Source organism: Hyla sarda, unplaced genomic scaffold, assembly GCF_029499605.1.
Source record: "Hyla sarda isolate aHylSar1 unplaced genomic scaffold, aHylSar1.hap1 scaffold_175, whole genome shotgun sequence".
Lineage (NCBI taxonomy): Eukaryota > Metazoa > Chordata > Amphibia > Anura > Hylidae > Hyla > Hyla sarda.
The window spans coordinates 1-20,531 of record NW_026608393.1 but is presented as its reverse complement, the minus strand read 5'-3'; the positions used below and the strand labels follow the sequence as shown (position 1 = coordinate 20,531).

The 20,531-nt window shown below is 43.8% G+C and overlaps 7 non-coding genes across 7 annotated transcripts; all 7 read right to left on the bottom strand.

Moving 5' to 3' along the window:
- Positions 1-363: 363 nt before the first annotated feature.
- Positions 364-554, bottom strand: LOC130313082 (U2 spliceosomal RNA). The gene has a single exon (XR_008861104.1). It is a non-coding gene; the product is annotated as a U2 spliceosomal RNA (small nuclear RNA).
- A 2,083-nt stretch (positions 555-2,637) lies between these two features.
- LOC130313070 (U2 spliceosomal RNA) lies at positions 2,638-2,828 on the bottom strand. The gene has a single exon (XR_008861093.1). It is a non-coding gene; the product is annotated as a U2 spliceosomal RNA (small nuclear RNA).
- A 2,080-nt stretch (positions 2,829-4,908) lies between these two features.
- Positions 4,909-5,099, bottom strand: LOC130313057 (U2 spliceosomal RNA). Its single transcript, XR_008861082.1, has one exon. It is a non-coding gene; the product is annotated as a U2 spliceosomal RNA (small nuclear RNA).
- Positions 5,100-7,192: 2,093 nt separating this feature from the next.
- LOC130313045 (U2 spliceosomal RNA) lies at positions 7,193-7,383 on the bottom strand. Its single transcript, XR_008861071.1, has one exon. It is a non-coding gene; the product is annotated as a U2 spliceosomal RNA (small nuclear RNA).
- Positions 7,384-9,495: 2,112 nt separating this feature from the next.
- Positions 9,496-9,686, bottom strand: LOC130313222 (U2 spliceosomal RNA). The gene has a single exon (XR_008861216.1). It is a non-coding gene; the product is annotated as a U2 spliceosomal RNA (small nuclear RNA).
- A 2,106-nt stretch (positions 9,687-11,792) lies between these two features.
- On the bottom strand, positions 11,793-11,983 carry LOC130313210 (U2 spliceosomal RNA). Its single transcript, XR_008861205.1, has one exon. It is a non-coding gene; the product is annotated as a U2 spliceosomal RNA (small nuclear RNA).
- A 2,098-nt stretch (positions 11,984-14,081) lies between these two features.
- Positions 14,082-14,281, bottom strand: LOC130313163 (U2 spliceosomal RNA). Its single transcript, XR_008861171.1, has one exon. It is a non-coding gene; the product is annotated as a U2 spliceosomal RNA (small nuclear RNA).
- Positions 14,282-20,531: the final 6,250 nt, after the last annotated feature.

The window sequence follows — 20,531 nt, the reverse complement described above, 5'->3', positions numbered from 1 at the left end:
GGGATGAGATTTTATATTTCTTCATAAGCATTAATCTTATTTTGTCAATTAGGAACATTCAGCACCCACCCGCTATCAAGGCAGCTGCCTATCATGTCATGCCCTACCTGCACAGGTGTGCTGGCTACTCAAATGATCCAATTAAGGAGGCCATTTAGTCAGCAGCAGCAGAAGTCCTGTGCCTGGACGCTCCAACAGGGGCCAGACACAAGCAGAAGCAGAAGCAGAAGCAGCAGAAGCAGCAGCAGCACCACCTTTTGTTTTTTGGCTGCAGCAGCAGCAAGGCCCACAGGGCTGGCTAGCTGGCTAGCCAGCAAGCAGGTAGCAATGAAAGTAGGAATCTTTCTTTTTAACCCTGTAAGGGGGTGGTGCACTGTACCCGAAGATACTGCCATATCGGGTCAATGCATAGGGCGACGGAAGCAAGCTTCGAAATCGGCCCCCGTTCTCAAAAATCCATTTAATATATGGTCCCCAGATAGGGGACGTATCAGATATTAAACTGATAAGAACAGATACTACACTTGATCTTAGCCAAAAGGCCGAGAAGCGATAACCGTGAAAGGGGCGGGCCCAACAAGGTCCCCTTCATGGGCACTATCACTGCTTGCTGTCAGGGAGGCTGCCAGACAATTTTCCATGCACACTCTGGGCTGGGGGGCAGTCAACCACCAGTACACACAGCAGAACCTAAACCCATACCATTATTGCTAAGCAGCAAGACAGGGGCCCATTGCACTCCCACGGGGCCTTTTTAAATGCAATCCATAACCCGGATTTGCCAGGAACCCTTCTTACTCCTCCTACTTGCATGTGACACTGGGCTTAGGATCTGCATAGGAAACACACACACAAGCACACACCTACCTTTGTTGCCTGCAGATGCCTCCTTGGCTGTCCCCAAACGGTATCAAACCAACAACCACGGGAAGCTGTAAGCATAGAGGACATGCCTGCACCCCATTGGACTTACCTGTGTGGGTTAAATCCGGGTTATTTGACAACCTATGGCGGTGATGGTTCTGCTCAGGCAGAGCAGTGCTGATGCTCCTCATAAAGCTGTCGCTGCTGTGAAGGTTCTAGGTGACATCACAAATCCCTTTGGTTACATACACAACAAAGCTGGGTTGTTGTTGTTTACACTCTGCAAGGCCTGTGGAAGTGAGTGACATCATAGCACTGTAGTTCTGAGGGTTCAAGATGGATGCAACAATCTCCTGTTGCTTCTATGAAGGCCGTAATAGACGACATCACCAAACAGCTCCATAGTCACATACACAGCAAAGGAGAGATGTTGTTTACACCTAGTGATGTCAGTGGTATTGAGTGACATCACAGCACAGTGCTAAGGCTCCTGGGCCTGGACACAGCAGCGGCTGCAATATCTCAACGGAGAATACGTTTATATCTATGTGTGTGTGTGCGCATATATATATATATATATATATATATATATATATATATATATTTCTCCGCCGAAATCACTTTTAAAGCCATTTCCACCTTTTTTTCCCTTCTCTTCCTCTTACTTTTTTTTCACGTTTTTTTACGTTTTTCTCCTTTTCGCCTCTTTTCTGGGCGTATTATTCTTCTTTTTCTTCTTTTTTTTCGTCTAATGCATACCCCATCAGTGCAGCAATGCTTATTCAATACCGCCAGCAGATGGAGACACTGGGGGATAATTTTCTAAGGATTTATACTGATTTTTCCTGTCTGAATTTGTCGCACAGAAAGTTGCAGGCCAAATATGTGTGACATTTCTGCGACTTTAGCTTCTAGAGCATTTTTACAACATTATACATAGGTGCTGAATACATAAAAAGCGACTGTTCAGCGACAGACAAGTCGCATCGGCTGAAAGTAGGCCAGAATGTCAGTCCATGTTGGAGCAGGTTTAGATACAGTCTAAAGCATAGATCTCAAAGTCTGTGCACAGAATTTAGCAAGGGCCTCGCACCTTCTGATGCATCAGGTAGGTGCACAATAGCATAGCCTAACCCTCTGTACTTTGGTCTATATTGATGCGGGACATAGACAGCCAGCTGATGACCAATCCATTAGTGCAATGGATGGCTGGAAGCATTTGTCTTTGCCTTTGCAATACCACAGAAGCAATGCATGGTCAATGTACAGCAATGACACACCTGTGTGAACAGCCAGGAGACCCCCCCCCCCCCCCCCCCATGTTATGTTACATAGTTACATAGTTAGTACGGTCGAAAAAAGACATATGTCCATCACGTTCAACCAGGGAATTAAGGGGTAGGGGTGTGGCGCGATATTGGGGAAGGGATGAGATTTTATATTTCTTCATAAGCATTAATCTTATTTTGTCAATTAGGAACATTCAGCACCCACCCGCTATCAAGGCAGCTGCCTATCATGTCATGCCCTACCTGCACAGGTGTGCTGGCTACTCAAATGATCCAATTAAGGAGGCCATTTAGTCAGCAGCAGCAGAAGTCCCGTGCCTGGACGCTCCAACAGGGGCCAGACACAAGCAGAAGCAGAAGCAGCAGCAGCACCACCTTTTGTTTTTTGGCTGCAGCAGCAGCAAGGCCCACAGGGCTGGCTAGCTGGCTAGCCAGCAAGCAGGTAGCAATGAAAGTAGGAATCTTTCTTTTTAACCCTGTAAGGGGGTGGTGCACTGTACCCGAAGATACTGCCATATCGGGTCAATGCATAGGGCGACGGAAGCAAGCTTCGAAATCGGCCCCCGTTCTCAAAAATCCATTTAATATATGGTCCCCAGATAGGGGACGTATCAGATATTAAACTGATAAGAACAGATACTACACTTGATCTTAGCCAAAAGGCCGAGAAGCGATAACCGTGAAAGGGGCGGGCCCAACAAGGTCCCCTTCATGGGCACTATCACTGCTTGCTGTCAGGGAGGCTGCCAGACAATTTTCCATGCACACTCTGGGCTGGGGGGCAGTCAACCACCAGTACACACAGCAGAACCTAAACCCATACCATTATTGCTAAGCAGCAAGACAGGGGCCCATTGCACTCCCACGGGGCCTTTTTAAATGCAATCCATAACCCGGATTTGCCAGGAACCCTTCTTACTCCTCCTACTTGCATGTGACACTGGGCTTAGGATCTGCATAGGAAACACACACACAAGCACACACCTACCTTTGTTGCCTGCAGATGCCTCCTTGGCTGTCCCCAAACGGTATCAAACCAACACCCACGGGAAGCTGTAAGCATAGAGGACATGCCTGCACCCCATTGGACTTACCTGTGTGGGTTAAATCCGGGTTATTTGACAACCTATGGCGGTGATGGTTCTGCTCAGGCAGAGCAGTGCTGATGCTCCTCATAAAGCTGTCGCTGCTGTGAAGGTTCTAGGTGACATCACAAATCCCTTTGGTTACATACACAACAAAGCTGGGTTGTTGTTGTTTACACTCTGCAAGGCCTGTGGAAGTGAGTGACATCATAGCACTGTAGTTCTGAGGGTTCAAGATGGATGCAACAATCTCCTGTTGCTTCTATGAAGGCCGTAATAGACGACATCACCAAACAGCTCCATAGTCACATACACAGCAAAGGAGAGATGTTGTTTACACCTAGTGATGTCAGTGGTATTGAGTGACATCACAGCACAGTGCTAAGGCTCCTGGGCCTGGACACAGCAGCGGCTGCAATATCTCAACGGAGAATACGTTTATATCTATGTGTGTGTGTGCGCATATATATATATATATATATATATATATATATATATATATATATATATATCTCCGCCGAAATCACTTTTAAACCCATTTCCACCTTTTTTTCCCTTCTCTTCCTCTTACTTTTTTTTCACGTTTTTTTACGTTTTTCTCCTTTTCGCCTCTTTTCTGGGCGTATTATTCTTCTTTTTCTTCTTTTTTTTCGTCTGATGCATACCCCATCAGTGCAGCAATGCTTATTCAATACCGCCAGCAGATGGAGACACTGGGGGATAATTTTCTAAGGATTTATACTGATTTTTCCTGTCTGAATTTGTCGCACAGAAAGTTGCAGGCCAAATATGTGTGACATTTCTGCGACTTTAGCTTCTAGAGCATTTTTACAACATTATACATAGGTGCTGAATACATAAAAAGCGACTGTTCAGCGACAGACAAGTCGCATCGGCTGAAAGTAGGCCAGAATGTCAGTCCATGTTGGAGCAGGTTTAGATACAGTCTAAAGCATAGATCTCAAAGTCTGTGCACAGAATTTAGCAAGGGCCTCGCACCTTCTGATGCATCAGGTAGGTGCACAATAGCATAGCCTAACCCTCTGTACTTTGGTCTATATTGATGTGGGACATAGACAGCCAGCTGATGACCAATCCATTAGTGCAATGGATGGCTGGAAGCATTTGTCTTTGCCTTTGCAATACCACAGAAGCAATGCATGGTCAATGTACAGCAATGACACACCTGTGTGAACAGCCAGGAGACCCCCCCCCCCCCCCCCATGTTATGTTACATAGTTACATAGTTAGTACGGTCGAAAAAAGACATATGTCCATCACGTTCAACCAGGGAATTAAGGGGTAGGGGTGTGGCGCGATATTGGGGAAGGGATGAGATTTTATATTTCTTCATAAGCATTAATCTTATTTTGTCAATTAGGAACATTCAGCACCCACCCGCTATCAAGGCAGCTGCCTATCATGTCATGCCCTTGGCTACTCAAATGATCCAATTAAGGAGGCCATTTAGTCAGCAGCAGCAGAAGTCCTGTGCCTGGACGCTCCAACAGGGGCCAGACACAAGCAGAAGCAGAAGCAGCAGAAGCAGCAGCAGCACCACCTTTTGTTTTTTGGCTGCAGCAGCAGCAAGGCCCACAGGGCTGGCTAGCTGGCTAGCCAGCAAGCAGGTAGCAATGAAAGTAGGAATCTTTCTTTTTAACCCTGTAAGGGGGTGGTGCACTGTACCCGAAGATACTGCCATATCGGGTCAATGCATAGGGCGACGGAAGCAAGCTTCGAAATCGGCCCCCGTTCTCAAAAATCCATTTAATATATGGTCCCCAGATAGGGGACGTATCAGATATTAAACTGATAAGAACAGATACTACACTTGATCTTAGCCAAAAGGCCGAGAAGCGATAACCGTGAAAGGGGCGGGCCCAACAAGGTCCCCTTCATGGGCACTATCACTGCTTGCTGTCAGGGAGGCTGCCAGACAATTTTCCATGCACACTCTGGGCTGGGGGGCAGTCAACCACCAGTACACACAGCAGAACCTAAACCCATACCATTATTGCTAAGCAGCAAGACAGGGGCCCATTGCACTCCCACGGGGCCTTTTTAAATGCAATCCATAACCCGGATTTGCCAGGAACCCTTCTTACTCCTCCTACTTGCATGTGACACTGGGCTTAGGATCTGCATAGGAAACACACACACAAGCACACACCTACCTTTGTTGCCTGCAGATGCCTCCTTGGCTGTCCCCAAACGGTATCAAACCAACACCCACGGGAAGCTGTAAGCATAGAGGACATGCCTGCACCCCATTGGACTTACCTGTGTGGGTTAAATCCGGGTTATTTGACAACCTATGGCGGTGATGGTTCTGCTCAGGCAGAGCAGTGCTGATGCTCCTCATAAAGCTGTCGCTGCTGTGAAGGTTCTAGGTGACATCACAAATCCCTTTGGTTACATACACAACAAAGCTGGGTTGTTGTTGTTTACACTCTGCAAGGCCTGTGGAAGTGAGTGACATCATAGCACTGTAGTTCTGAGGGTTCAAGATGGATGCAACAATCTCCTGTTGCTTCTATGAAGGCCGTAATAGACGACATCACCAAACAGCTCCATAGTCACATACACAGCAAAGGAGAGATGTTGTTTACACCTAGTGATGTCAGTGGTATTGAGTGACATCACAGCACAGTGCTAAGGCTCCTGGGCCTGGACACAGCAGCGGCTGCAATATCTCAACGGAGAATACGTTTATATCTATGTGTGTGTGTGCGCATATATATATATATATATATATATATATATATATATATATATATTTCTCCGCCGAAATCACTTTTAAACCCATTTCCACCTTTTTTTCCCTTCTCTTCCTCTTACTTTTTTTTCACGTTTTTTTACGTTTTTCTCCTTTTCGCCTCTTTTCTGGGCGTATTATTCTTCTTTTTCTTCTTTTTTTTCGTCTAATGCATACCCCATCAGTGCAGCAATGCTTATTCAATACCGCCAGCAGATGGAGACACTGGGGGATAATTTTCTAAGGATTTATACTGATTTTTCCTGTCTGAATTTGTCGCACAGAAAGTTGCAGGCCAAATATGTGTGACATTTCTGCGACTTTAGCTTCTAGAGCATTTTTACAACATTATACATAGGTGCTGAATACATAAAAAGCGACTGTTCAGCGACAGACAAGTCGCATCGGCTGAAAGTAGGCCAGAATGTCAGTCCATGTTGGAGCAGGTTTAGATACAGTCTAAAGCATAGATCTCAAAGTCTGTGCACAGAATTTAGCAAGGGCCTCGCACCTTCTGATGCATCAGGTAGGTGCACAATAGCATAGCCTAACCCTCTGTACTTTGGTCTATATTGATGCGGGACATAGACAGCCAGCTGATGACCAATCCATTAGTGCAATGGATGGCTGGAAGCATTTGTCTTTGCCTTTGCAATACCACAGAAGCAATGCATGGTCAATGTACAGCAATGACACACCTGTGTGAACAGCCAGGAGACCCCCCCCCCCCCCCCCCATGTTATGTTACATAGTTACATAGTTAGTACGGTCGAAAAAAGACATATGTCCATCACGTTCAACCAGGGAATTAAGGGGTAGGGGTGTGGCGCGATATTGGGGAAGGGATGAGATTTTATATTTCTTCATAAGCATTAATCTTATTTTGTCAATTAGGAACATTCAGCACCCACCCGCTATCAAGGCAGCTGCCTATCATGTCATGCCCTACCTGCACAGGTGTGCTGGCTACTCAAATGATCCAATTAAGGAGGCCATTTAGTCAGCAGCAGCAGAAGTCCTGTGCCTGGACGCTCCAACAGGGGCCAGACACAAGCAGAAGCAGAAGCAGCAGAAGCAGCAGCAGCACCACCTTTTGTTTTTTGGCTGCAGCAGCAGCAAGGCCCACAGGGCTGGCTAGCTGGCTAGCCAGCAAGCAGGTAGCAATGAAAGTAGGAATCTTTCTTTTTAACCCTGTAAGGGGGTGGTGCACTGTACCCGAAGATACTGCCATATCGGGTCAATGCATAGGGCGACGGAAGCAAGCTTCGAAATCGGCCCCCGTTCTCAAAAATCCATTTAATATATGGTCCCCAGATAGGGGACGTATCAGATATTAAACTGATAAGAACAGATACTACACTTGATCTTAGCCAAAAGGCCGAGAAGCGATAACCGTGAAAGGGGCGGGCCCAACAAGGTCCCCTTCATGGGCACTATCACTGCTTGCTGTCAGGGAGGCTGCCAGACAATTTTCCATGCACACTCTGGGCTGGGGGGCAGTCAACCACCAGTACACACAGCAGAACCTAAACCCATACCATTATTGCTAAGCAGCAAGACAGGGGCCCATTGCACTCCCACGGGGCCTTTTTAAATGCAATCCATAACCCGGATTTGCCAGGAACCCTTCTTACTCCTCCTACTTGCATGTGACACTGGGCTTAGGATCTGCATAGGAAACACACACACAAGCACACACCTACCTTTGTTGCCTGCAGATGCCTCCTTGGCTGTCCCCAAACGGTATCAAACCAACACCCACGGGAAGCTGTAAGCATAGAGGACATGCCTGCACCCCATTGGACTTACCTGTGTGGGTTAAATCCGGGTTATTTGACAACCTATGGCGGTGATGGTTCTGCTCAGGCAGAGCAGTGCTGATGCTCCTCATAAAGCTGTCGCTGCTGTGAAGGTTCTAGGTGACATCACAAATCCCTTTGGTTACATACACAACAAAGCTGGGTTGTTGTTGTTTACACTCTGCAAGGCCTGTGGAAGTGAGTGACATCATAGCACTGTAGTTCTGAGGGTTCAAGATGGATGCAACAATCTCCTGTTGCTTCTATGAAGGCCGTAATAGACGACATCACCAAACAGCTCCATAGTCACATACACAGCAAAGGAGAGATGTTGTTTACACCTAGTGATGTCAGTGGTATTGAGTGACATCACAGCACAGTGCTAAGGCTCCTGGGCCTGGACACAGCAGCGGCTGCAATATCTCAACGGAGAATACGTTTATATCTATGTGTGTGTGTGCGCATATATATATATATATATATATATATATATATATATATATATATATATTTCTCCGCCGAAATCACTTTTAAACCCATTTCCACCTTTTTTTCCCTTCTCTTCCTCTTACTTTTTTTTCACGTTTTTTTACGTTTTTCTCCTTTTCGCCTCTTTTCTGGGCGTATTATTCTTCTTTTTCTTCTTTTTTTTCGTCTAATGCATACCCCATCAGTGCAGCAATGCTTATTCAATACCGCCAGCAGATGGAGACACTGGGGGATAATTTTCTAAGGATTTATACTGATTTTTCCTGTCTGAATTTGTCGCACAGAAAGTTGCAGGCCAAATATGTGTGACATTTCTGCGACTTTAGCTTCTAGAGCATTTTTACAACATTATACATAGGTGCTGAATACATAAAAAGCGACTGTTCAGCGACAGACAAGTCGCATCGGCTGAAAGTAGGCCAGAATGTCAGTCCATGTTGGAGCAGGTTTAGATACAGTCTAAAGCATAGATCTCAAAGTCTGTGCACAGAATTTAGCAAGGGCCTCGCACCTTCTGATGCATCAGGTAGGTGCACAATAGCATAGCCTAACCCTCTGTACTTTGGTCTATATTGATGCGGGACATAGACAGCCAGCTGATGACCAATCCATTAGTGCAATGGATGGCTGGAAGCATTTGTCTTTGCCTTTGCAATACCACAGAAGCAATGCATGGTCAATGTACAGCAATGACACACCTGTGTGAACAGCCAGGAGACCCCCCCCCCCCCCCCCCATGTTATGTTACATAGTTACATAGTTAGTACGGTCGAAAAAAGACATATGTCCATCACGTTCAACCAGGGAATTAAGGGGTAGGGGTGTGGCGCGATATTGGGGAAGGGATGAGATTTTATATTTCTTCATAAGCATTAATCTTATTTTGTCAATTAGGAACATTCAGCACCCACCCGCTATCAAGGCAGCTGCCTATCATGTCATGCCCTACCTGCACAGGTGTGCTGGCTACTCAAATGATCCAATTAAGGAGGCCATTTAGTCAGCAGCAGCAGAAGTCCTGTGCCTGGACGCTCCAACAGGGGCCAGACACAAGCAGAAGCAGAAGCAGCAGAAGCAGCAGCAGCAGAAGCAGCAGCAGCACCACCTTTTGTTTTTTGGCTGCAGCAGCAGCAAGGCCCACAGGGCTGGCTAGCTGGCTAGCCAGCAAGCAGGTAGCAATGAAAGTAGGAATCTTTCTTTTTAACCCTGTAAGGGGGTGGTGCACTGTACCCGAAGATACTGCCATATCGGGTCAATGCATAGGGCGACGGAAGCAAGCTTCGAAATCGGCCCCCGTTCTCAAAAATCCATTTAATATATGGTCCCCAGATAGGGGACGTATCAGATATTAAACTGATAAGAACAGATACTACACTTGATCTTAGCCAAAAGGCCGAGAAGCGATAACCGTGAAAGGGGCGGGCCCAACAAGGTCCCCTTCATGGGCACTATCACTGCTTGCTGTCAGGGAGGCTGCCAGACAATTTTCCATGCACACTCTGGGCTGGGGGGCAGTCAACCACCAGTACACACAGCAGAACCTAAACCCATACCATTATTGCTAAGCAGCAAGACAGGGGCCCATTGCACTCCCACGGGGCCTTTTTAAATGCAATCCATAACCCGGATTTGCCAGGAACCCTTCTTACTCCTCCTACTTGCATGTGACACTGGGCTTAGGATCTGCATAGGAAACACACACACAAGCACACACCTACCTTTGTTGCCTGCAGATGCCTCCTTGGCTGTCCCCAAACGGTATCAAACCAACACCCACGGGAAGCTGTAAGCATAGAGGACATGCCTGCACCCCATTGGACTTACCTGTGTGGGTTAAATCCGGGTTATTTGACAACCTATGGCGGTGATGGTTCTGCTCAGGCAGAGCAGTGCTGATGCTCCTCATAAAGCTGTCGCTGCTGTGAAGGTTCTAGGTGACATCACAAATCCCTTTGGTTACATACACAACAAAGCTGGGTTGTTGTTGTTTACACTCTGCAAGGCCTGTGGAAGTGAGTGACATCATAGCACTGTAGTTCTGAGGGTTCAAGATGGATGCAACAATCTCCTGTTGCTTCTATGAAGGCCGTAATAGACGACATCACCAAACAGCTCCATAGTCACATACACAGCAAAGGAGAGATGTTGTTTACACCTAGTGATGTCAGTGGTATTGAGTGACATCACAGCACAGTGCTAAGGCTCCTGGGCCTGGACACAGCAGCGGCTGCAATATCTCAACGGAGAATACGTTTATATCTATGTGTGTGTGTGCGCATATATATATATATATATATATATATATATATATATATATATATATATATTTCTCCGCCGAAATCACTTTTAAACCCATTTCCACCTTTTTTTCCCTTCTCTTCCTCTTACTTTTTTTTCACGTTTTTTTACGTTTTTCTCCTTTTCGCCTCTTTTCTGGGCGTATTATTCTTCTTTTTCTTCTTTTTTTTCGTCTAATGCATACCCCATCAGTGCAGCAATGCTTATTCAATACCGCCAGCAGATGGAGACACTGGGGGATAATTTTCTAAGGATTTATACTGATTTTTCCTGTCTGAATTTGTCGCACAGAAAGTTGCAGGCCAAATATGTGTGACATTTCTGCGACTTTAGCTTCTAGAGCATTTTTACAACATTATACATAGGTGCTGAATACATAAAAAGCGACTGTTCAGCGACAGACAAGTCGCATCGGCTGAAAGTAGGCCAGAATGTCAGTCCATGTTGGAGCAGGTTTAGATACAGTCTAAAGCATAGATCTCAAAGTCTGTGCACAGAATTTAGCAAGGGCCTCGCACCTTCTGATGCATCAGGTAGGTGCACAATAGCATAGCCTAACCCTCTGTACTTTGGTCTATATTGATGCGGCACATAGACAGCCAGCTGATGACCAATCCATTAGTGCAATGGATGGCTGGAAGCATTTGTCTTTGCCTTTGCAATACCACAGAAGCAATGCATGGTCAATGTACAGCAATGACACACCTGTGTGAACAGCCAGGAGACCCCCCCCCCATGTTATGTTACATAGTTACATAGTTAGTACGGTCGAAAAAAGACATATGTCCATCACGTTCAACCAGGGAATTAAGGGGTAGGGGTGTGGCGCGATATTGGGGAAGGGATGAGATTTTATATTTCTTCATAAGCATTAATCTTATTTTGTCAATTAGGAACATTCAGCACCCACCCGCTATCAAGGCAGCTGCCTATCATGTCATGCCCTACCTGCACAGGTGTGCTGGCTACTCAAATGATCCAATTAAGGAGGCCATTTAGTCAGCAGCAGCAGAAGTCCTGTGCCTGGACGCTCCAACAGGGGCCAGACACAAGCAGAAGCAGAAGCAGCAGAAGCAGCAGCAGCAGAAGCAGCAGCAGCACCACCTTTTGTTTTTTGGCTGCAGCAGCAGCAAGGCCCACAGGGCTGGCTAGCTGGCTAGCCAGCAAGCAGGTAGCAATGAAAGTAGGAATCTTTCTTTTTAACCCTGTAAGGGGGTGGTGCACTGTACCCGAAGATACTGCCATATCGGGTCAATGCATAGGGCGACGGAAGCAAGCTTCGAAATCGGCCCCCGTTCTCAAAAATCCATTTAATATATGGTCCCCAGATAGGGGACGTATCAGATATTAAACTGATAAGAACAGATACTACACTTGATCTTAGCCAAAAGGCCGAGAAGCGATAACCGTGAAAGGGGCGGGCCCAACAAGGTCCCCTTCATGGGCACTATCACTGCTTGCTGTCAGGGAGGCTGCCAGACAATTTTCCATGCACACTCTGGGCTGGGGGGCAGTCAACCACCAGTACACACAGCAGAACCTAAACCCATACCATTATTGCTAAGCAGCAAGACAGGGGCCCATTGCACTCCCACGGGGCCTTTTTAAATGCAATCCATAACCCGGATTTGCCAGGAACCCTTCTTACTCCTCCTACTTGCATGTGACACTGGGCTTAGGATCTGCATAGGAAACACACACACAAGCACACACCTACCTTTGTTGCCTGCAGATGCCTCCTTGGCTGTCCCCAAACGGTATCAAACCAACACCCACGGGAAGCTGTAAGCATAGAGGACATGCCTGCACCCCATTGGACTTACCTGTGTGGGTTAAATCCGGGTTATTTGACAACCTATGGCGGTGATGGTTCTGCTCAGGCAGAGCAGTGCTGATGCTCCTCATAAAGCTGTCGCTGCTGTGAAGGTTCTAGGTGACATCACAAATCCCTTTGGTTACATACACAACAAAGCTGGGTTGTTGTTGTTTACACTCTGCAAGGCCTGTGGAAGTGAGTGACATCATAGCACTGTAGTTCTGAGGGTTCAAGATGGATGCAACAATCTCCTGTTGCTTCTATGAAGGCCGTAATAGACGACATCACCAAACAGCTCCATAGTCACATACACAGCAAAGGAGAGATGTTGTTTACACCTAGTGATGTCAGTGGTATTGAGTGACATCACAGCACAGTGCTAAGGCTCCTGGGCCTGGACACAGCAGCGGCTGCAATATCTCAACGGAGAATACGTTTATATCTATGTGTGTGTGTGCGCATATATATATATATATATATATATATATATATATATATATATATATATATATTCTCCGCCGAAATCACTTTTAAACCCATTTCCACCTTTTTTTCCCTTCTCTTCCTCTTACTTTTTTTTCACGTTTTTTTACGTTTTTCTCCTTTTCGCCTCTTTTCTGGGCGTATTATTCTTCTTTTTCTTCTTTTTTTTCGTCTAATGCATACCCCATCAGTGCAGCAATGCTTATTCAATACCGCCAGCAGATGGAGACACTGGGGGATAATTTTCTAAGGATTTATACTGATTTTTCCTGTCTGAATTTGTCGCACAGAAAGTTGCAGGCCAAATATGTGTGACATTTCTGCGACTTTAGCTTCTAGAGCATTTTTACAACATTATACATAGGTGCTGAATACATAAAAAGCGACTGTTCAGCGACAGACAAGTCGCATCGGCTGAAAGTAGGCCAGAATGTCAGTCCATGTTGGAGCAGGTTTAGATACAGTCTAAAGCATAGATCTCAAAGTCTGTGCACAGAATTTAGCAAGGGCCTCGCACCTTCTGATGCATCAGGTAGGTGCACAATAGCATAGCCTAACCCTCTGTACTTTGGTCTATATTGATGCGGGACATAGACAGCCAGCTGATGACCAATCCATTAGTGCAATGGATGGCTGGAAGCATTTGTCTTTGCCTTTGCAATACCACAGAAGCAATGCATGGTCAATGTACAGCAATGACACACCTGTGTGAACAGCCAGGAGACCCCCCCCCCCCCCCCATGTTATGTTACATAGTTACATAGTTAGTACGGTCGAAAAAAGACATATGTCCATCACGTTCAACCAGGGAATTAAGGGGTAGGGGTGTGGCGCGATATTGGGGAAGGGATGAGATTTTATATTTCTTCATAAGCATTAATCTTATTTTGTCAATTAGGAACATTCAGCACCCACCCGCTATCAAGGCAGCTGCCTATCATGTCATGCCCTACCTGCACAGGTGTGCTGGCTACTCAAATGATCCAATTAAGGAGGCCATTTAGTCAGCAGCAGCAGAAGTCCTGTGCCTGGACGCTCCAACAGGGGCCAGACACAAGCAGAAGCAGAAGCAGCAGAAGCAGCAGCAGCACCACCTTTTGTTTTTTGGCTGCAGCAGCAGCAAGGCCCACAGGGCTGGCTAGCTGGCTAGCCAGCAAGCAGGTAGCAATGAAAGTAGGAATCTTTCTTTTTAACCCTGTAAGGGGGTGGTGCACTGTACCCGAAGATACTGCCATATCGGGTCAATGCATAGGGCGACGGAAGCAAGCTTCGAAATCGGCCCCCGTTCTCAAAAATCCATTTAATATATGGTCCCCAGATAGGGGACGTATCAGATATTAAACTGATAAGAACAGATTTTTTTTTTTTTTTTACATTTTTATTGAAAAAACTCAAAAACTTAAATACATCACAAGAAAATTTTTACAATACTTCAAATACTGTTTTCCATAAATGTAAATTCCACATAGCTAATGCTTTTTTCTGCCCAAATCTCTTTTTATCAATTAAATAGTACAAGTAAACTTCACTGTATATCATCTTCAAACATTCTTTTTCACAAATAAAATCTCTTTTGAAGACAAGAATATTACGAACTTTCCATAATACATTTTTTGTACAGTTGATAAAAATCCACAAAATTCTCTCTTTTTCTTTCGTAACTCCATCACTTTTGCCATATAAAACAACTTCATGATTTAAAACTTTTAGACCTGTTAGGAATTTCAATAAAGAACCAATTAGTCTAAAAACCTTTTGTGCAAAATAACAATTCCAGAAAAGGTGCAAAACAGTTTCATCTATATTGCAATTTTCCCGGGGACAGACACATACAGCATTTAGACCTCTTCTATATTGGAAAAATCTTACCGGAAGACACTCATGGATAATCATCCATGCTAAATCCTTGTGCTCATTAAAAAGATATGGCTCGTTTACCTTTTTCCATATTTGTACACACCTATTATAAGAAAAATTAGAGACCATACATATTTCTTCTTGCAAATTTAACTGTACTTCTATCTTGCGAGCATCCCTCAAGGTTAACAAGTCAAAGTCTTTAAGGTTATACATACGTATTATTTTTTCTAACATGGCATAATGTTTAGGCGGAGTTAAAAGTACAGGAGAAGATAATGATAAAAACACCCATTTTCTTCTTCTAAAAATATGTCCCGCAGAGTACTTTAAAAAACAGGACCATACACTTTTCATAAAAAGTCCCCTAAAACACCAACTAAAAAACCTTAAGTATAAAAATTTTCTAATACAGGGAACCTGTTTTCCTCCATTTTTTTGTGACTTATACATAATATCTCTTTTTAATTTTTCTGCTTTAGAACTCCATAGAAACTCAAAGAGAATCCTCTGAAGTTGCCTAGACATAAGTTCATTAGGAGGATAAATCATATTTAAATAGAGCATAATGGGTATTAGCATAGCCTTAATCACCAAAATTTTACCTTCTAAAGATAATTTCCTAAGGGACCAAAAGTCTACTTTCTTCTTTACCTTTTCTTTTACCATTAGCCAACTTTCCTCACCATTGTTATTTTTATCAAAGATGACTCCAAGGATTTTTATTTTTTCTGACTGTAATTTTAGGTTTGGTATTTGCACGTTTTCCCATTTACCTATATAAAAACAGTCACATTTAGATAAATTAAGTTTAAAAGCAGAAGCTTTACAAAAGAAATCAGTAACATCAACAACTCTTTGTAAAGAGAAGGAACTTTCACAAAAAACATTAATATCATCCATATAGCCACACACTTTAAGGGTGGCATTATTACCTCCAGGAACTGGCACTCCTTTTATTATTTTATCATTCCTTATTAAGTTTAACAGAGGTTCTATTGCACATATAAACAGTATAGGAGACAGAGGGCAGCCTTGCTTTACCCCTGATGATAAATTAATAAAATCTGTAAGGAAACCATTTATTAAAATCCTGCTAAAAGAACCTTTATATAAGAGAGCAATTTGCTTAATAAGTATGTTAGGAAAACCCATGCGTTGTAAAACCATCCATAAAAAACAATGTGATACTCTATCGAACGCTTTATGAAAATCTAGAGATAGAATGGCTATATTTTGATTCCGCTCTTGCTGATACCATATGACGTCCCTAATAGCATTTAAAGGTTCAGCTACACTCCTTCCTGGGACACCACATACCTGATCCACATGGATGACCTTGTGCAAAAATGGCTTCATTCTGTTAACAAAAATTTTTGACATAATCTTATAATCAACATTAAGAAGCGTAATTGGTCTCCAATTTTCTAAGCTGTTCCTATCCCCCTTTTTGGGGATCAGAGACACTATACCACTCCTCCAAGATAAAGGTAGAACATCAGAATTAAAAGCCTCCTTAAAAATATTAAGCAAATCATCTTTAAAAATTTCCCAAAAGGTTTTATAAAACTCTACAGGAAGTCCATCAGAACCTGGTGTTTTACCTGTGGATAAACTTTTAGCAGCAATTTCTAATTCTTGGCATCTTACTTCTGTGCAAAGTGCATCTTGGTCCTCCTTACTTAAACCACAATCTAAAGTGCTTAGGAGAAAATTAGCAGCAGATATATCAATGGGTTTCTCATTAAACAGATCTTGATAAAAGGATTTAGCTTTGGATAACATTCCTACATTAGTAGTTTCATCCTCAATGTTAATCATTAACTTTTTTGTTTCCATTACCTTTTTAAAAAAGAATCTTGTACACTTTTCATCCTTCTCTTTACATTCAACTTTGGAGTTAAAAATTATTTCTTTCCCTTTGTTAGTTATAGCCTTCTGAATATCACTTTTAACACTTAAAATCAGATCGTCTACATATACACCCAGCTCTTTGAGTTGATAATAGGTTTGTAGTTTTGTGTTAAGATCTCTATACCATTTCAATTTCTCTTTTGTTTTTTTAACACCCATCTTAATAAAATACTCTTTAAATTTTACCTTGCAGAATTCCCACCATGCTAAAAGAGAATTAAAATTAGTCCTTGAGTTCTGCAATTTTTTAAAAAGATAGATAAAATTACATTTAATTTCTTCATCTTCAAGCAAAGAGACATTCAGACGCCAGACTCCTTTGGCTCTGCAAACCCCATCAAACTTACATGTAGCAGATAAAATCTTATGATCTGAAAAAAAGGTAGAAGTCAATTGCATGTTCCCATAAAATGCAAATCCAGAAGCAAAAATATAATCAATCCTTGACATATAAAGGCTATTCCCCCAGGTATACCCAGGGTCATTAGGGAAAGAGGTTCTCCACAAATCTTTTAAATTAAAATCAACTATAAAATCCTTTAGTTGTTTTTCAGTCTTATCTTTCCTTTGTTCAGATCCTCCAGCCCGCTCCTCTCCTGCCATTATACAATTAAAATCACCAGCGATGATAAGCGGGGATGAACCCGGTAAATAAAACTGAATTTTCTCTAATAAATCAGATCTTTCATCCTTATCTGGAGAGGCATATACATTTAAAAGTCTCATATTCATGTCATTATAAATAATATGAACGAGCAGGGCTCTACCGGGTACAATGTCTGTGAAGGAGGTAACTTTATACTCACTGCTCTTGAACAGTATGCCAACACCAGTCACTTTCCTCTCATTATCCCCTGACCACACAGACGGGCCAAGAGTCCATTCAGATCTCAAAGATGAATAATTGATATCATAATCAATGGCACATTCCTGTAAAAATAAAATGTCTGTAGGCAAAGAAGACAAGAAAGAAAATAAAGCAGCCCTCCTCTCTGGGCTCTTCAAACTCCTCACATTGAAGGAGGAGATATTAACACTTGGTAGCTCCTGGGTCATTCATTATCCTCAGACAAAGAACCCCAATCTGTAGGTGGTGACACAAATTCCTCAATATTAACAGGGTCGGATGCTGTTATAACCTTTTGGCAGACAATCTCCACGTTCCCCTCGTCCGCACTAACTCGACCACTCCTTTTGATGTTAAGGCCCTTTTCCTCTTTCCGGTCTCTGCTTTTCCTCTTTCGCCGTTCTTCTACATCCATCTCCTCTGTATCCCTTCTGGGCGGTCCAGGACCCTCAACTTCCATGAGAGGAGAACCCCTCACTTCTGTCTCAGGTCCCACGACCTTCCCCGGGGACACAATGCTTTTGGAGACATGAGCCACAGCAGGTATCACAGGAATTCCGGTAGCAGAAGACTCAGGCATCACTTTCAGGGTATGGGTCTTAGGCACAGGCACAGCATCCATGGAGCTCTTCCTCATCGAGGGACCAGCCGACGTAGCCACAATATTGGCCCAGGAGCGTTGAGGACAATCCTTAAAAGCGTGTCCTTTCTGCTTACACACATTACACAGAATCTCATTTTGACAGTCCAAAGTGGTGTGGCCTTTTTGGCCACATCTTTTGCAAATAACCACTTCCTCTTTGCAAGATTCTTGTGTATGACCATATTCATGGCATTTCCTGCAATAATACGGCATCCCAGGGTAGAATAAATAGCCACGTTTACGCCCAATTAAAAAATTTGCAGGTGGGCGACACAGACCTCCAATTCCTCTCACATCTTCTCTGAACTTAACAGCAAACTTATGCTTTCCAGTCCAAAAGTCCATTGCATTCATTATTTTATGAGAGTATTTGACTTCCGCACAATATTGGTTTAAAAATAAGACAATGTCTCTTATATCCACGTATGGATCGTGCATAGTAACCACCAGTGGAACATCGCCATTAGAATATAGAGCAATGAAAACAAGTCCTTTCATATCCTCCTCATTGGCAAGCTCCCGAACTTTCTCAAACATATGGTCACATGCAGATGCGGAAGTCAAGGTAAGAATGAAAAGTCCTTTACCTGGGTCTTTTAGGCAAAACACATCTTCTCTCTGAATGTGCAATAAATCCAGCATAATTCTCTTGACAAAAAATTCCAAAGTCATCTTCTCCTTTTTCTCCTCATCCACTTCAATACGGAAGGTGTTCTTAATCCGAGTTTCAGTATGCGCAGCAAACCTAAGGGTCGCCATGGGGGATCGCCTTCCCGTTCTTTGTAAGTCCTCCTCCTATAGCAGCATGAGGCTTAAGACGGCTAAAAAACCGCCGATGCCTCAAGGCCGAAGGTTCGACGAACTCAGAGCCCCTTGACAAGATACAAGATCTTAGCCAAAAGGCCGAGAAGCGATAACCGTGAAAGGGGCGGGCCCAACAAGGTCCCCTTCATGGGCACTATCACTGCTTGCTGTCAGGGAGGCTGCCAGACAATTTTCCATGCACACTCTGGGCTGGGGGGCAGTCAACCACCAGTACACACAGCAGAACCTAAACCCATACCATTATTGCTAAGCAGCAAGACAGGGGCCCATTGCACTCCCACGGGGCCTTTTTAAATGCAATCCATAACCCGGATTTGCCAGGAACCCTTCTTACTCCTCCTACTTGCATGTGACACTGGGCTTAGGATCTGCATAGGAAACACACACACAAGCACACACCTACCTTTGTTGCCTGCAGATGCCTCCTTGGCTGTCCCCAAACGGTATCAAACCAACACCCACGGGAAGCTGTAAGCATAGAGGACATGCCTGCACCCCATTGGACTTACCTGTGTGGGTTAAATCCGGGTTATTTGACAACCTATGGCGGTGATGGTTCTGCTCAGGCAGAGCAGTGCTGATGCTCCTCATAAAGCTGTCGCTGCTGTGAAGGTTCTAGGTGACATCACAAATCCCTTTGGTTACATACACAACAAAGCTGGGTTGTTGTTGTTTACACTCTGCAAGGCCTGTGGAAGTGAGTGACATCATAGCACTGTAGTTCTGAGGGTTCAAGATGGATGCAACAATCTCCTGTTGCTTCTATGAAGGCCGTAATAGACGACATCACCAAACAGCTCCATAGTCACATACACAGCAAAGGAGAGATGTTGTTTACACCTAGTGATGTCAGTGGTATTGAGTGACATCACAGCACAGTGCTAAGGCTCCTGGGCCTGGACACAGCAGCGGCTGCAATATCTCAACGGAGAATACGTTTATATCTATGTGTGTGTGTGCGCATATATATATATATATATATATATATATATATATATATATATATATATTCTCCGCCGAAATCACTTTTAAACCCATTTCCACCTTTTTTTCCCTTCTCTTCCTCTTACTTTTTTTTCACGTTTTTTTACGTTTTTCTCCTTTTCGCCTCTTTTCTGGGCGTATTATTCTTCTTTTTCTTCTTTTTTTTCGTCTAATGCATACCCCATCAGTGCAGCAATGCTTATTCAATACCGCCAGCAGATGGAGACACTGGGGGATAATTTTCTAAGGATTTATACTGATTTTTCCTGTCTGAATTTGTCGCACAGAAAGTTGCAGGCCAAATATGTGTGACATTTCTGCGACTTTAGCTTCTAGAGCATTTTTACAACATTATACATAGGTGCTGAATACATAAAAAGCGACTGTTCAGCGACAGACAAGTCGCATCGGCTGAAAGTAGGCCAGAATGTCAGTCCATGTTGGAGCAGGTTTAGATACAGTCTAAAGCATAGATCTCAAAGTCTGTGCACAGAATTTAGCAAGGGCCTCGCACCTTCTGATGCATCAGGTAGGTGCACAATAGCATAGCCTAACCCTCTGTACTTTGGTCTATATTGATGCG